The following is an 18119-nucleotide window of genomic DNA, read 5'->3' on the forward strand; positions in this document are numbered from 1 at the left end:
AAGGAAAGGAAAGGCTTTACTCTCTTTCCTCATGGTGTGACTCCAACTAGTACTTGATGCTTCTATTTTGCTTTTATCAATGTGGAGCCATGATGTGGGCTGTTTTGTAAATCACAAAGGGAGGGAGAAGTTGGAGTTTTCTTTTCACCCCAAGAGCCCTGATTAGGGACAGATGCTTCTCTGTGGCCATTAGTTGCACTCTCAATTGAACTGAGTAGGGGAATCCAGTATGGAGACCAGGGAGCTGCATCCATCACAGAGCCCATGGGTTGTTCACTCCTCTACTGGTGGAGCAACATCCACTCCTTTGTTTTTCTGCATGGATACATCGTTCATGTCTTTACATCACTATGGTTATGGGACAAGTTCCCAGAGGATGTGTGGCTTGATTTTAGAAACAAATGTCAAGCATACTTACTCTGCAAGAGTTTTAGTTAATGGATGAATGATGCAATCATATCATCTAATTACGTCTGATACTGTTGTTAGCACTTTTGTGATGCTGGTTTTTTAATTTAAAAATGTAGCTTTACATTTTACTTCTATAATATGATCTTCTTGAAGCACAGAGAGGGTCAGGATAAAACAAAAGTAAAAGTTGCAAATATATATTTTAACCCCAAACCTTTCCCTGAGGCACTGTAGGGACACTGATTTATCAGTGACAGTAAAAGAACTATTTGCTGCCCCTGTGTTTTTGTTTTAAGTAACAGTGGAAGGGCATGAAGAAGCCTGACTAAAATACAAATACGTTGAATAACTATTTTTTTTAAATGGATTTGGGAGTGTTACAATGCTACTGTGAGTTATGATGCACAGGAAATAAGTGCTAGCTGGATCTGCAGAAATATACCCTTACAAACATAATACAATATAGGCAGGGAGGTGCATACGTTTTACAGCTGTACGAAAAGTTCCTTTGGTTCTGATGATATGCTGATAGCTCATTCTGTCCACGCTGTTCCCATCTGTAACACCAGCTTGCTCAGTGTTCCCTTAGGACTGTGGGTATTTTAATAATAGAATTTCAAGACCCCATAGCAACAAGAATTCTGCTAAAATAAAATAAAAAAGACAAAAATATGTTGAAGTGATCCCCATTGGAAATAAAAATATTTTCTCATTTTATTTCTTTCTATTCAGCACCAGGAGAGTGGAATAAGCTTATGGGAGCCCACAAGCATTCTAAAAAAAAACCCAAGATGTACGAGCCTGAGAAAGGATAAGGATACTGATGGAATCCTGGGAAAATAAAATAAAAATGAAAACAGAACTGGCCAGGGCTTTACAGACCTAGATCTTATGCTTCTTAATGAATCAGTGTTTTATGTTGTTCTTGCCTTGTGACATGCTAACCTTAAGGACAGCAGGGTTCCCAATGAACATGTATCCTAAAATAGTTGATTGCCATCAAAGCTACTCAAATTGACAGCAAACACTATTTTAAAAACAGCTGTACCCTTTGCTCCCTTTGTAAAAGGTTAAAATTGTGCACACTGTGTTGTTCCCTGTACTTGAAAGGCTTTGAAAAGACTGCAACAATACTGGCAAATGAGTTGAAAAGGCCATTTCAATAACCATGCCCCAGACAGCAGGGCATTTTATGAAGGGAGAAAATGAGGCAGATTGGAACATCTGGCCAGTTTTGCTTGGGTTTCTGAAGAGAGGATCTATATCAGTAATCAAATATGCTTGCATTTCAAAATACTATCCATAAACATGTTCAAATAGGCTCTAATCAGAGTGTGCTTTATATAGGAAAGTACTCACATTTTAAGAAGACACAGGGAGCCTTAATGTACCAAACATTGATTCACCAAGGACCCCTCCCCCCTTGCAATGTGTGAAGATGGAGGTGGCTGACAAAGCACAATCCTCAGCAGTAGTATTTTCAGTTTTCTCATTATAAAAATGGACTTCATTTTTTCTGGCTTGAGAGACACACAGAGAGAAGCACGATCATGTTACCCTACCCTTGGGGGCTGTTGAACAGGAGGAGCAATCACTGCAGAAGTGCCAACAGTAACAGCAGATAGTTTAGCAACAGCTGGCTATCTTTGCAGTCCCTTCTGGAAGTCCCTTTGAGCTCTGCAGTTTAGCCAGCTTGTGATGTTTGTCCCCAGCATGTCTCACAGGGCCTAGTTAGAATAAGATGTTCTTTGCATTCAGCAGGAAGGATGTTCATCTCTTCATTGCCTCGGTTGGATTGGTAACGTACTGCTATATTTGAATGATTGCTGCCATGCTTGGCGGTCTGTAACAGTTTTGAACTGACAATACACTGTGAAAACTAGGCTTGCCAATTGATCAGAATATAGAGAAAAATATGTGTATCCATGCACCTATATGTTTTTAAATTGCATTTATAAACATTCGTAAGCATCATGGCTTTAGCACCAATGTGTTAGAAAAGGATACAACAAGGTAGCATCCCAAAATACTTCTAAACTAACTTAGTTTTCACCTGTCTTTCCCCCCAAAAATGGCAACTGGAAGTGATGTGTCACCCCCATTCACCATTCTGGAAATAATGCTGACTATAATGGAAATATTTGGATGTGTTGGTAAGGATCTCTGGGAGGTATGGGGTTTTTTTTGGTGGAGGGGAATGTTGGGAGGGTTTGGTACATGATGTATATTTTTTTTCATAGCATCCAGGAAGTAACTTGATTGATGGAGGCTTTGTGGTCACAAAAGTGGTCAGCTGTCAGATGAATCTTTTTTGTGCAAAAAATACATGCAATTTTTTCCTAACTAAGTACTCAGTTACAGTATTTTTATTTTTAATTTTTGTATGCAGAAAATGCTGTTCCTGTACATAAAATGCTGTTTTCTATGCAAAAATCCATGTTCAAATTCTGGACAAAACAGAAACCAAATTGTAAAAAGTGGAAATAAAAATTGTTTAAAAAAAAAGCAAAAAGAAGTCTGAAACTTCTATTCTTGCCCACTTCAATATCCAGTGTAATGCTGTCTCATAGAGGGGGGAAAGAGCTGTTGTACTGGAAATTTTAAGCTCAGTGTTTAGCCTTCTGCCTGACTAGCTGGGTGTTTAGGAGCCTATGCTGAGGGTTTCCAGGGTCTTAAGTCAGGTGAGACTCAAAGCCAGCTAATCCTTTCCACTTCCCAGTTGCCTTCCTTCTGTGTTTGTGATTTTTCTAGTTACTTTTCTTCTTTCTGTATTTATTGCTTTTCTTCAGCTTTCCTGTACAATCTTCCATTCTACATTCTATTTTTGACTGCCTTCAGAACCATATGAGATTCAACCTGCTACAACTCCCCCATGCTCTTTAATGACCTCCTCTTTTGGTATACTGGCCTCTGGCTGAATGGGATGATGTAGTACATGATGTGGTCATTAGTGTCATTCAAAACAAGTGTTTAAATATCATGACCAAGAAGCTGGTTGAAACCATGGTAGAATCACAGAATAATAGAGTTGGAAGTGACTACAATGGCCATCTAATCCACCCCATACATGATCAAAGCAGATGGCCATCTCAGCCTGTTTAAAAACCTCCCATAAAGGACATTCCATCACACTTTGAGGCAGTATATTCCACTGTTGAAGAGTTCTTACTCTCAAGATGTTCTTCCTAATGTTTAGGTGGAATCTCTTTGAGTCTGTTGAATCCATTGCTCCATATCCTAGTCTCTGGAGTAGCTGAAAACAAGCTTGCTCCATCCTCAATATGACATCCCTTCAAATATTTAAGCATGGTTATCATGTCACCTCTTAACCTTCTCTTCCCCAGGCTAAACATACCCATCTCCCTAAACCACCACTCAAAGGGAATGGCTACCAGACGTTGCACCATTTTGATTGCCCTTCTCAGAATGTACTCCAACTTGTCAATATCCTTTTGGAATTATGGTGCCCAGATCTGGACATATTATTCCAGGTGAGGTTTGATCAAAGCAGAATAGAGTAGTACTATTACTTCCCTTGAATTATAGCATTTCTACACAGGCCATTTACATTAGTTTTTCCCCTGTTCTCACATTGCCCTGTCCACACAAGGCAGAGCCAAAAGGCTGATTAGAGTGCAGGTTGTCTTCCTGTGGAAAACCAGTTCCACACTGAATCCGGGCCATTCCTGCCTTAATCTGGTTTTTTAAAACTCACATTTTGTTTAAGATCTGCCAGGAAAATTCAGAATACTCCAGAGTGCTCTCAGGCAGTTCTCCCCACTGCCACCACCACAGGTGCAAGTCGCTCTCAACAAGACAGCAGCTACATTTCCATATTACTTCACACTGAACTAAGCAGTCTCTAAGCAGTTTGCAATGTGTAAACTAATTGCCCCCAACAAGATGGGCACTCATTTTAGTGAACTCAGAAGGATGCCAGGCTCAGTTGACCTAGAGCCCCTGGCTGGAATGGAACTCACAACCTTGTGGCTGTGAGTGAGTGGCTGCAGTACTGGCATTTAACCTGCTCCACCAGGGCTCCCTTAACACTCAGCCATGTGACTGATGTTGAGTGCCTCATTTTCGAACTCAGGCTGTGTCCACACTGCAAAAATAGTCACAGTGGCACAGCTTTAACTGCCATGGAATCCTGGGAACCATAGATTTGGGGCACATTTAGCCTCTATCTGAGAGGTCTGGTGCTCCACCAAACTAAAATTCCCAGAATTCCATAGCCATGGCAGTTAAAGTGATGTCAAACTGGATTATTTCTGCAGTTCAGACACGGCCTCAGAGGGAGCAACTCATGCCAGTGGTGGCAGTGGTGGGCAGCACAGCAGGACACATGTGTAGACAGCTGCCTGCCATTGTTCCAGAGTACACAGGAAAGGGGGGCATTTGGCACAGCTTTGGAGCAAGAATATTCCAGGAGCAGTCTAAAGTATTCTGGCCAGCATAGGCCTGCACCTAGATACTATGCTTCTATTGCTGTGGCATAGAGTTGCATTGGCATTTTAAGCTGTTGTATCACACTGTTGGCTCATGTTCAGCTTCTGATCTAGTAAAACTCCTAGACCCCTTTCATATATACTGTTGTTGAGCCAGTGTCACCCATCCTATATGTGTGTTTATTTATTTTTCTGCCTAAATGTAGTTGTTGTTGTTGTTGCTGAAATGTTGAAGTTGAAGTTGAAATGAAGTGAATATTATGTACATCACAGTCTGTATTTGAAGCTGGACTTTCTCAGTCAAACCCTCCAAGTTGGATGAAAGTCTATCTAGCTGTTTTCATGAAATATGATAGCATATAGACTAAAACATATTTTTATTTATATAGATGTACACCACCTTTGAACCCATTCATCAAATCCACTTTGGAAAAAACTCCTTCAAGCACTCCCTAGTACTGTGTTGGATAGCTTCCTCATCCAAGCTCTATCCCTGAAATCTTTCCTTCATCCAATGGAACAATGAAAGTCTGAGCATGCCAAGTTGGGGCTGTAAGGCAGATGTGGCACCTCTGACCATCCCATTTGTGCAAGAACCTGTGATGTTGCCAAAGAAGTGTGGAGTCATGCATTGTTGTGGTGGAACTGGATTGTATTTAGCTGTGCTTTTTTTTTTTTTTTTTGTCTTTTCTTATGGATGGCTTATCAAAGTTTCCAGAGTGATGCAGTGTAGCAGCCACTGTTCATTGCTGTCCCACACTCAAGGAGGTCAAACAAAATCACCCGTTGTCACTCCAAAAGACATTCATCACAATCTTCTGTGCTGAGTGCTAGCTTTGCAATTCCTTTGGTCTAGGGGAAGTGGAGTGTTACCACACCATGGACTGCTTATTGGTCTCTGGGTCATACAGCTATGCCCAGACCTCCTTCTAATCAGTGCAAGCATTTTCAAAAAAGGTGTCCTTATGGGCTTCAAGTGCTGATAAAAGTTCCAAATACATGTACAGTCTCCATGTTCAGCCTCTGTCCAAACCTGTGACTAGACCCGGGATGGATAATTATATCCTATTTCATACTCTCAAGGGGTGCTTGATATTACCACATGGTATAACAAAGGCTTTGATGGTTTTCCCATGGATCTGACAAAAGGGACCTGGAATGACTGATGGCTTTAACTCTGGAGTGATAAAACATTGCTTGGATTTGAAACAGTCCCAGGATAGCCAAACAGGAAGGGTTTGTTTTCAATACTGGTTTCACTTGATTTATTTATTACCCATCATCACCCATAACTCTCACTTATTTTCACCTCACCACACACATTTCTGAGACTTCTGTATATATTGGCAGCAGTAAGCCCTTTGTCAAAAACTCAGTTAATGCTCTTGGGTTTTGCTTCATATTCATGGTTATGCAACACCTAGAAATATAGGAATTATGTCAGTCATGTAGGAAGAATTACTCTATCTGGTGGTGCAATGGCATCATTAGATTCTTTCAAGAAGAATTTAAAAACATACTTATTTAGATTGGCCTTCCCTCTTTAGTTTAATTGATTTTTCTCTGCCCTTGTTTTCTTCCTTTGACTCCGAAATATTTGTGATTGATTGTTTGTACCCTGATATGTGTATTTTTTGACTCCTGTTCCTATTCTTTGTAGTAATGTTTTAACTTTTATATTGTAATTTAATTTGTATTGTAAATCTTATTGTAACTGTTTTTAACATTTGTAAGCCGCCTTGATCATTTTTTTGGAAAGGCGGGGTATAAATAAAATTTATTATTATTATTATTATTATCACATTTGGATTAATAGTTTTAGAGAAAATGGCACACAGGCATTACTTTTGGTAGAACCCTCATATATATTTGTTGATTGTTCCAACTAGGCATCACTTTAATGAGAGGTCGAAAGGAAATTTCCCTTTCTTCTTTCCTGCTTCTCTTGATGCATGTGCTACATTTTGCACCTAACCTTTTCTTGGGATGTTATTTTAGCAGTCCATCACTGCCTGTTTCAAGGAAGTGGCACAGCAATTCTTCATTCCATAGACCCTTTAATGCATACAGTTACAACACGTTCCATTTTCATTGTTAATAGCAAAGTCCTTGACCTGGTTAATGCACTCAGTCTTTGATATGCCATTTCAGAACATTTTATTATTATTATTTTAAAGAGCTAGGCTAATAGGCTTCCCAGGTGTGGAGCTATTACAAATAATGGAACATGCCAGATATTGTATATTAGTTTTGTACCCCTCTAGAGTAACTTGGATGAATCAATTTATTTTTAGCCTATCTCAGTATCACATAGGTGTAGCTGTATCTCCATCTCATGATGCTTTTGCATGCCTGAGGTTTCTCTTTTTTTAAAAAAAGAACTGAAGTGCAATTTGGTTGCTGTACACCATTTCTGCTCAAACATGAATGTTTGTATGCAATTTTCCTGAAAGAATTATTTTGTACACAATTCCCCCCAGAGTACAGTTTTATCCCAATATCATTTTATATGTTATTTCTCTATCACATTTGTACAATTTTTTTTATCAGAAACCCACACTTTACAATCCCAAGAATACCAATGTTCTGATCTGCTAGTCTGAGAAGTGCCAATTAGAATAGTTTGCTTAACTATGGTGCTTTACAGACCACCCAAAAAGGGCGGTCTGCCGGCGCCTTCATTTGCTGCACGGAGGAGCCCCAGCGGACAAACCGCGCGACTCCTCCACGCAACAAAAAGAAGCTGCAAAATGCAGTTTCTTCTTGTGGCGCCCTTATGACACCACAAGGCGCCAATGGTACACTTACGGTGTCATAATTGTGCCGAGATGTGCGGACGCTAAGCGTCCGCTACGTAAAAATGGTGGCACCCATGTAGAACGGGCGCCGCCATTTTGTACACGCTCGGCGCGTACTAGGGTTAGGGGCATCCAGAAAGGACACCCCTTCCTAACCCTAGTACGTGCCATGCATGTACTTTCCACCCATGCAGAATGGGCCAATATGAATAAAAAAATTATTTCCTTCGTAGCATTGATTGTAAAATATGTCTCAGAACTCTCTGGACTTTACCACAGGAGCCTAAAAAGCAGAATTTTAACAGGATAAAGCATCTTTAGTTAGTACTTATCAGACAACATTGTGTCCATCCTGCTGTCACCCTGAATTCCACTCATTACCTTTTCATCAACAGGCAAATCCCATCAATAGGCTGTCAGTCTCACTATTATAGTGCAACTACATGGGTGTGAAAAGTCCCTTCACTTCAATTTTAACATTACAACAGTCATGTGGCAGGACAGGGCCTGACAGTCTTCTCTCCCCATCCCATTCACTGTTCCAAATCAGGCAAACTCCATGCCTTTTGGTTTTTTATTTCATTTTTTTCTTTGCTCTGTTTGCATACTTATGGGAAAATGGTAAAATAAAAATAATTTTAATTCTTTTACTGTAATTATACAAACAGCAAAATTGAAAATAAACACACCAACAGGCATGGAGTTATCCTGCTTGGAATGAGTGAGAGAGGGAGACAAGAGAAGTGGAGGAGAATCAGGCCCCCTTATGGTATTGACTGCTATAATGCTGGAATAACAGCAAAGAGACTTACTATACTTGGAGGAGTTTCCTAGCAGTATTATTGTGAAAAAGAAGAAGAGAAGAGAGGTGTGATAAGAAATGTTTTCAAAGTGGTGTATTCCTGTTTCCTTTCATAATGTGATTGCCACGAAGCACAAGGTTGGTGTGATATAATTGTCAGTTGCCTGTGGGCCCTGCTGTTCTTTACTCCAAGAATATTTATGCTACATTAAGATTGTGTGCCCAGATTTTATGAAAATTCTGGCGTGCAAATTCATCTGATCTGGCAATAGGCAAATTAATAATATGCCATCTACTCAGATTTCTCTGCTCTGGGGAAATGCATCTCCCATTTATCCCTCATTAGGGATGCAAATCTTCATTTGACTCATTTTCATTAGGGATGTAAATTTTTATAATTTTATCTCTTGCAGACAACAAGGAACAACCTGCAATTTTTCTCCTGTCTATGAGTAAGTCCCTAAAAACTGTGATAATTTTGGGGAATATTGGTAGTTCAAGACATATTCTCAGCAAAAGGTTCACATGGGCTTTTTGTGCAAAAAGCATATTTTGCAGATAAATGTTCACTTCTATCTAAATGTGCTCATTCCTGTGCAGAAAATTATGTGTGTTCTTCAAGAACAGCAAGGTCCAATATTCAAAGTTTCTTATTCATACAATATTCTTTTCTATAGAGTTTTCCATAATTTGGGAATCCACTTTCTCTCTCTCATTTGAATATCTTTGAATGAATATCATTCCATCCCTAAAACTCATGGTAAAGAAGTAAATATAAACATTGTTCTCTTCCTATGAACCTTGCAAAATGGCAAGGTGCATTTTCATGTCAACCTTGGAAAGATTTTGCACAGTTTTTGAGACTGGTTTCTTAGCAATTTGGTAACAGGACATTTAAAATGGCATTGAATAGTGACATGCTGTATGAACTATCAAAATTTAATAGAAGTGATGGATTGTTTGATCAGTCAGCCCTGCTTTTGCTTTCTATATGTGTGTGTGCTTGCGGGCTTAGCTATATAAAGACAAAGGAAGCTTCTTCTTGGTAGAGATATTAGTGTGCATTTGGGGGTGAAGAGAACATGAAAAAAGACGTTTGGTCTTTCTCAGTCACGTGTGGGAGGTGAAGTATCTTGTAGGGTTTGGATCATCCTCAATAGGATGATTTCTTCACACCCCTACCACTCAAGAATTAAATTCCAAGTTACCATCTTAGGGGTTAAATAGATCAGTGATAAATGCCAGCATCAGGGCTTAGTGGGGGTGTGACATCCACATGCCCCGACTCTGCTCTGATACTGGTGACACACCGCCCACCTGCCCAGATGGCGGGTGGTGTCACACCATTTCTTTGGTGCAGCAAAGATGGTAGGTGAGCAGTTTGTCATGAGCATCAGTGCAGCAGTTAGATGTGCTGTGCCAAAGAAACCCTGAAAAGCTGCCACCACTGCAGTAAGGGCAGCTTTTTGCCAGCTCTAAAAGGAGTGGCCTATTGCCATTTCTTTTAGAGCCAGCAAAGCACCAGCTCGGGACCGTGGCATGCAGTTGCCATGGCCCCAATCCAGCACTGAAAGGGGTGGCATGGAGCAACTCCTTTGGAGTGGTCTGTTTTGCCCCTTAGACTGTTAAACCAACAACTGACTAAATGACAACCCCCCAAAATGGAACTCATAAAGGTTTCAGAGACATGTAACAATGTATAAAGGGGTGTGGCAAAGTGGGGTGATGGTGGAATAAGACTATTGCCCCTCAATAAACATGCTGCTCCCCCACAAAGTTTTCCATTGGCCTCCACATTTTTAGCATTGCAGTAACTTAACATTTTAATTGAACATTTTGAAATACAGTTCAGACATCCAAAGAAATGGGGTAGGCAAAGTTACTGAGGGAAAGCAAATGAAGAAAATATAAATGGAGAGGTAGCCATGTTGGTCATGTAGTATAGTACAATAACATCCAAAATTCACAAAGCAGTGACACCTTTATTGGTCAACCAAAATGCACAAAATACATGTTGTAAGCTTTTGAAGCTCCACTGGCTTCTTCATCAAGCAAAAGAATAGGGGGAAATATGACATTGTTATTCACAAGCCTGCATTTTGTAAAGATGTTGTTGTTCTCAATTCAGGTGTTGTTGGAGGGAGATTCATGCAAGCCACTCCTTCTGACCATTTCAGTACTCCAGGAAAAATCTTCAGTTCCATTAACAAGTCAAAAAGAGATGCTATTCTTGAGATCCAGGTTGACTGAATCCTTTGTGGAGCTACAAGCAACTTTATTGGAGGGAAAATATAAGACTTCTATGGTGCATAATTTTCTGTAACTTGCTGGAATGAAGGAAGAATTCATTTAATGGGGGCAATGTCCTCATCCCCTCACCCCCAGGCTACATTATTAAATGTGTACAACTACACTTGTCTTTCCCCTCTCTTCCATTCCACTAAGACATTTTGATAGATTTAACAACATGTTTTCTTTTTTGGGAATTTCCCTGGACATTTTGCCAAGGCAGGGTCCTTCAAGTGTCCCACATAGCTTCTTCTGAGGTGAATTTCAGCAACAACCTCCATCATAAATGCAGAGTAGGAAGCTAGCTCTCCTAGTTTAGGAATCTCCTTCTTCCAAGCTCCTCTTTCTCAAAATTAAACTGAACGTTTTAAAGCTCCATGGTGACACATCATACTTTTCCCGATAGCAATGTCACCTGTCCAAATGTATGAATAAGACTCAGAATATTTGTCTGTGTAAGCTGAATGCTAAATCCAGAAGATTTAAACCCTTTAAAGCAAAGCTCTTCATATCTGTATAATCACATTGCTTTAGCATTGGTCTCCTTCTTTCAGTGCTCTGAATGGATCAGCTTTGCCTTTTCCAGACACTGTGGAACCTTCATGGTCTTACGGCAAACACGCTAGGCATTAACATCTGCAAAGCTGAGATTACAGTCATGCATCATGCAGGTGTAAGCATGAATGTGTGTGTGTTGCTCTGAAGAATGAGGTAGAGGATCCTTTCTGAAAAAGAACAAACAGGTCTGCAGGCAATGTGCAACTTCGACACACTTATGCTGCTATTTGGAAGTAATACATGATTATTGTTGTTGTTGTTAGCAGCCCTCATGGCCCCCTACCTGTGGAAATCCTGTGGATGACCTTTGCTTAGGACCTACAAACTCAGGCCTGTGACCTCCCTGACTGAGTTTATCCATCAGGCACGTAGTCTTCCTCTATTTCTACTGCCATCCACCTTTCCTAGCATTATTGTCTTTTCTAATGATTTGTGTCTTCTCATGATGTGGCCAAAGACAGCAAGCATCAATTTGATCATCTCTGCTTCCAGGGAGAGTGCAGGCTTGATCTGTTCAAGGACCCATTTGTTTGTGTTTTTGGCTGTCCATGATGTCCTTAGCACTTCTCGAGCACCACATTTCCAAAGAGTTGGTTTTCTTATCCACTCTTTTCACAGTTCAGCTCTCACATCCATACATGGTGATGGGGAATATATACTCATGTGGAGAAGCACCAGCAAAATAGAAGGTTCAGAGTATTCAATCAGATACAGGCTGAAAAAGGTGGGCACCTGCGTGAGGAGCAGATGCAAAAGACAGAGAGAGAGAGAGAGAGAGAGAGAAAGGACCTGAACCAACAGGCCAAAATAAAGCTGATTCGGCTTACTTTGGAGGTATTGCTGTTTGAATGACACATGCATTCGAAATTAAGAGAAATTCCTCCTGTGTGATAAACTCCTTAGTGAGAGGATAAAGAGTTAGGTGGGTTACAAACCGCCATGTTGCGGCGCTGGCACTGCTGTTTGCTCCACGAGGGAGCCGCAGCAGCCAAACCGTGCAGCTCCCGTGTGGAGCAAAAAAGAAACTCCAAAATGGAGCTTCTTCCTGCGGTGCAGTTATGACGCCGCGAGGCGCCAACGGCGCCCTCGTGACGTCATAAGCGCCGCACGACGTGCGGACGCACAGCATCTGCTACGTCAATATGGCGGTGGCCGTGTGGAATGGCTGCCGCCATATTCTCCGTATTGACTACGTATTAGGGTTAGGGGGGTGCGGAAGCACTGCCCCTTCCTAACCCTAATACGTAGTCAATACGTATTTTATGGCAGTTTGTAACCCGCCTTAGAAAGATAGTTCTGAGGGGAAAGAAGCCTCAAACTCTTTAAGATGAGGCAGGAGAAGAATCCTGTGAAACCTAGTGGTCATCACATAATTTAAACTCAGTGTGGTGGGATCCAAGAGGCACAGTGTGAGGGGATCTAAGATATCTAGTATGGGAGATCTAAACCCAGCATATCTTTCACCAAACATACAATATGGGACCCTACTTTCTCCATGCATCTCCAAAGTGTTGTGTGCATTGTATCCTAAAAACATAATCAAAATTCTGCACAAAGCTGATATAAAATTTAAGCCAAGGGAATGTGAATTTGGGGTGGGGGGGGGGGGGAATACAGAACATGCAAAGCTTCTTATTTTGAATTCTTACCTCATCCAGCCTAACACTGTGGACATTGCTTTGACAACATCTACAGAATTTCAGGTAATTCCCCCAATCAGTCCCACCTGGAGATTTTACAAATTGAACCCAGGACAATCCCACCTGCAAAACATACATTCTACTGCTGAACTAATTACTTCCCTGTGAACTCAATACTGGAAAGTCTATTTTGTGTAAATTTAAGAAATTTAATTATTTAATTTTACATAATAGACCCAGATTTTGCTTGTCATGAAAAGTTTCAGAAAGTTAGGTTTGTTGTGTGCCTCTGATTCATTTCCAACTGATGGTGAACCCAAGGCAAACCTATCAAGGTCTTTTTGGGCTGGAATTACTTATCCAAGGTCACCCAATAGCTCCATGGCTGAGCAAGGAATGAAATCCTGGTATCCACAGCTGAAGTTCAACTACATCACCCACTACACTCTGCAGGCTCAAAAGTTAGGTAAGGGGATGCTTCCCGCCACCCCTTTCCTAGCCGGATTAATGCCATGGCAACCTCATGCTGTCTAGGTGCCATAGCCGTGGGGCAGGGCTATATGGCGTTCCTTCGGCACTGCATAATCTGGACACAGCACTGAAGGCACATCATGATGCCGCACGCCGTCTGGACCAGCACACAGCATCAGAGTGCCTGGAAGGGGGGGGGGGCAGAGTAGTGCCTGTGGGGATGCTATGCCCTGATTCTGTCCCTATGCCAGCCTTTCAGGCCAGTCTGTAAAGGGCCTCAGTCTCTGAAACTGAAGTCACATACCAACTAGGGTTTTGAAAGCATCATCAGACATTTCACACAGAATTTGGGGAGACTATGTAAAGGGCTGGAAACTTTAAAATATATATATAAGTGACATTCTGGACACAGGACCACAGCCCAAACTACTTCTTTCCTTAAACAGAATTTGTAAAATACCAGACTTGTATAAATATGCTGTTAAATCTCAGGAACCTAGAAATCTGCTTCATAATAGTCTGGTTCAGACATTGACCTGAATCCACCATGGGCTAAAATTTGGGATGACACATATAAACCCTGTCCTCTAATGTCCCCAAGCACTCTGAAGTGAGTTAGGCTTTTGCATGCTACATATGAAGGTCTGACCAGGGTTTTGTAATCATGCTTTATTCAATGAGCATAAGTTTAAGATACTGTTGGTTTTGCGGAGAAATCTGAAGTTAGGATGTACACCTGTGCTCATTTCCTCACTACCATTTTGACCCTCCACACAAAGGCCTAAGCACTGATATTTTGGTCAGATTATCTGTCAATCTTTCCCTGTATTGTCTATTCCAACAGTCAGCAGATCTTCAGGGTTTCTGGCAAAGGTCTTTCTGTAATATCTGGTCCCGTCAGAACAAAGATGTCAGGGATTTCAGCTGGGTTTTTTTGCATACCAAATATTCTGCCTATCATTAAGCTATAGCTTTTGGTGGGCATGGCTTATAAATTTAAAAAGTAATTGGTTACCATCGCTATTACAATGTAGTTATTGTTACAATTTTAAAACAACTTTTTAAAATTTTCCTGTTACTTGCTGAATAAAACACAATTACTTTAAAAATATATCTAAATGCAACAACTTGTGGTACAAAACACTTTCTCCATCTACCTTCTTGTATTCTCAACTCCTACAAACAGCAGAACAGAACATAATGGATGGGATAAGCCTTGAACCATTAAATATTACTTCTTTACCATTCAGTGAATCTGCATCACCATAACTATAAAAGCTACTTCTTTTGCAAAGGTAGAAGAAACTAGCTTCTAATACTGAGTTATTTGGAATTAATTTCCAATTAATTATTAGTTATTTGGAATTAATTTCCAATTAATTCCAAGCTCTGTCAGTGTGCATGGCTAGCTTGTCAATCAGCTAGTCAGTCTGTCATGCCCTTGTGTCCTAAAGATGGTTGGGGTGCTAGAGTCATAACCAATCCTAGATGTCATTTATCCAGTGCTGTTTGGTTTATATAGAAACAAACAGTAACTGCTATAATCTCCCTGTTGGTTGTTATTTATGTGTAAATTTTTCTCTTTATTTTTGTTTTTACGAGCAAAACTAATCCCTTCATCAAATAAATGATGTGGTAAAGGTAATATTTTGGCTATAAGCATTTGAATGTTTCTGTGTCCTTAGCCATATCTGACAGCAATTCAGGGGTATCAGTATTTATGTTGGTCTCCTGCCATCCCTAGGATTCGCTTGGCTTCTAATGATTTCTTTAATTACTTTGCTGACATGGTTTAATGATCTTTATCTAGTAATGCCTTCCCACTTTGAAATTATCGGTCTTTTGTGACTGAGTTTCGTTCTTCGGCATTCTGCTCCCTGCATTTTATTAGCATGTAACTCTTTTTGACTTCAAAGCTGTGTAATTAAATGATTGTTGCATTACATTAAACTGCTGTGAGGTAAGAGGATGGATCTCTCAACGTATTGCTCAGTGAATGGCAGGGGTTGTGGTGGTTCTCTCCCCCCACCCCATCCCAACTTCCTTAAGTTGTTTCACAAATGCAAAAAAAAAAAAAAAAACATATATATGTAGAGTTCATCTTTCCAAAAAACCTGAATGCAACTGCAGAGGATGCATTCATGTGTTGTAATGATGAAACCAGTCAACTTTACAAAATATGTAGACGATTAGAGTTGATGCATGGGAATCTGATGGGGAAATGGTGTTTCCCTTACAACAAAATATTATCCTAAGGCCTGACATGCCTATTCTGAAGAAAACTGTTACCTTTCAAAAATTACTGAACTGAAGAAGGTTATAGTTATAGTTCTGGAAATAGTTCCCCATGTTTCCTGTATTACCAAGCCCACTCATGCACACGTGTCTGTCTCTATCCAACACCTTTCCTAGGATTTATGAGAAATTCTTTGCTTATAAACAACATAAAGATTATTAGAGAACCACTTATATTAAGGAAGACTCCAAATATTGTGTGGCCTTTAAGTCCTGCTGTGCTCCCAGAACCATCAAAAGGCCTTCACATTGGATGTGACATCTCATTATTCCCATCACCCCCTATCAAAGATTCATTCATATCAAAATGTGCTAGTGCAATAATCACTAGATAAGTATTGCACTAGATACCAGACTGATTTTGTTCATTAAAAAAAAAACAACTGAAACCTGTGTTGTGCAGTATAAGTTGGTGGAAAACTTAGAAGCTGTGAATACACACAAACACAGGCACACACATACAGAAAAAAGAAGAAGCTTTAATAGTAAGACAGGCACCATACTGTACTAAAGCAGCAGGCTGTCCCTCATATCGTCTTCCCTTTCCTTGCCAGCAGAGGGACCCTATAACAACAATAGGAGCAGTTGCTGCTACTGGAGCAGCAAAAATCTGTGTGTGTGTGTGGAGGGGGCTCCCCATTATTCTGATTTTAATGCTGCAGTACAGGATGTTGGGAAGGAAAGAGAGAGATTGAGTTAGGGAAGGCTGGATAATACTAATGAGGTATAGAGAGACTAGACAGTGGAGCTTGGAGGCAAATATTGGTTTGGGGACTGGGAGACAACATAGGAGTAACAAGAAATTTATTGGGTGTAAAGAGAGATCGGATGGCCTGGAGAGTAGTGATGTTGGTCAGGAAAGAGGTAAATTTTTTAAAAAAAAGTTGCCTTGGAGTGGCATTGGGCTGTATGCGCATTGGAATATTTGGGAAATACATCTGTAGTCTAATCTGCCCTGCAGAAATAATGCAGTTTGACACCACTTTAACTGTCATGGCTCAATGCTGTGGAATTCTGTAGTTTTGTGAGCTTGGCCCGGTACAGACTGCCTAAAAAGGGCAGTCTGCTGGTGCCCTGGTTTGCTCCGCGAGGAAGCCGCAGCGGACAAATCGCACAGCTTCCTTGGGGAGCAAAAAGAACCCACGAAAAGCGAGTTCTTTTTGTGGTGCCATAATGATGCCACAGTGTGCCAATGGCACACTCGTGATGTCATTATGGAGCCATGACGTGCGGATGCTAGGCATGCATCATGTCAAAATGGCGGCACCTGTCTGTACAGGGTGCTGCCATTTTGATGTACGGAAGATGTGCTAGGGTTGTGGGGTTTCTGTAAGAGACGCCCCGAGGCAACCCTAGCACATCTTCATGACATGCTATGGCACTGGTCTGTACCGGGCCATAGTCAGCTTTCTTTGTCAGACAGCTCTGGTGCCAAAAGAAACTATAAATCCCAGAATTCCATAACACTGAGTCATGACAGTTAAAGTGGCGTGAACCTGTAGGGCAGATTAGAACTTTGAGAGAAAGGGCTGAAACAGATGACCCTGAAAAGGTGGCTTGAAACTACTTCTTCCATAGTTGGATTGGGGCCATGCAGAACACACACCTTGGCCCCAATCCATCTTGCAGCCAGCCAAAAAAGGAGTGGCAAAGAGTTGCTCCTTTTTGGGCCAGCAAAAGATGGTTTTTCCCACCTGCCACAGCTCAAGGTTGGCTTCAAGGTGCTCCACTGGCATGTGACATGCAAATACTATGCTGCCAGAGCACCTGGAAACTGGCCCACATCTGAGTGCCAATGAGGCTTCCAGGCATCTTGGGGGATGTGAGATGTCTGTACGCCACAACTGCAAGCTGGCTAGAAGCCAGCTTTTCATGCCGGTCTGTTTTACCTGAGATAGAAAAAAGATGTGGATGGCTGTATGAGAATAATATGCCAGGAGTATTTGAGTGAAATATGGGAACAGAAAGATTGTTGCTTCTGTATTTGAAAGTTACCACATTTCCAGTGATCTATATCTAAGAACAGTTTATTCCCAAGTTAGCCTGTATAGGGTGCAATACAAGACAACTTAGGGGTCATTCAGACATCATTTTGTTTTAGTGGAATGATGCAAATAACCTCACTCACACATTCTGGGTTTGTAATTCATGCTATGGAACCACATCTATGTGCATCTCTGAGATTTCGGTTGCTCACATGTGCAAGCAATCAAATAAACATGGCAAAAGTTAGGAAGGATCGAATTAGGGGAATTTACGAGAGGTGTGTCATAACAACGCACACAGCGGGATCATGTCCCTATGTCTATACCAGAGGTCATCTAGTCCAACCCCAAGAAACAGAGACTCGAATGCCAATGAGTTACAATTAAAAATATAATCATTTATTAAAGCCACACAACAAAAG

Source organism: Sceloporus occidentalis, unplaced genomic scaffold (assembly GCF_023333645.1).
Source record: "Sceloporus occidentalis isolate IW3139 unplaced genomic scaffold, rSceOcc1.0.p SCAF_3, whole genome shotgun sequence".
Classification (NCBI taxonomy): Eukaryota; Metazoa; Chordata; class Lepidosauria; order Squamata; family Phrynosomatidae; genus Sceloporus; species Sceloporus occidentalis.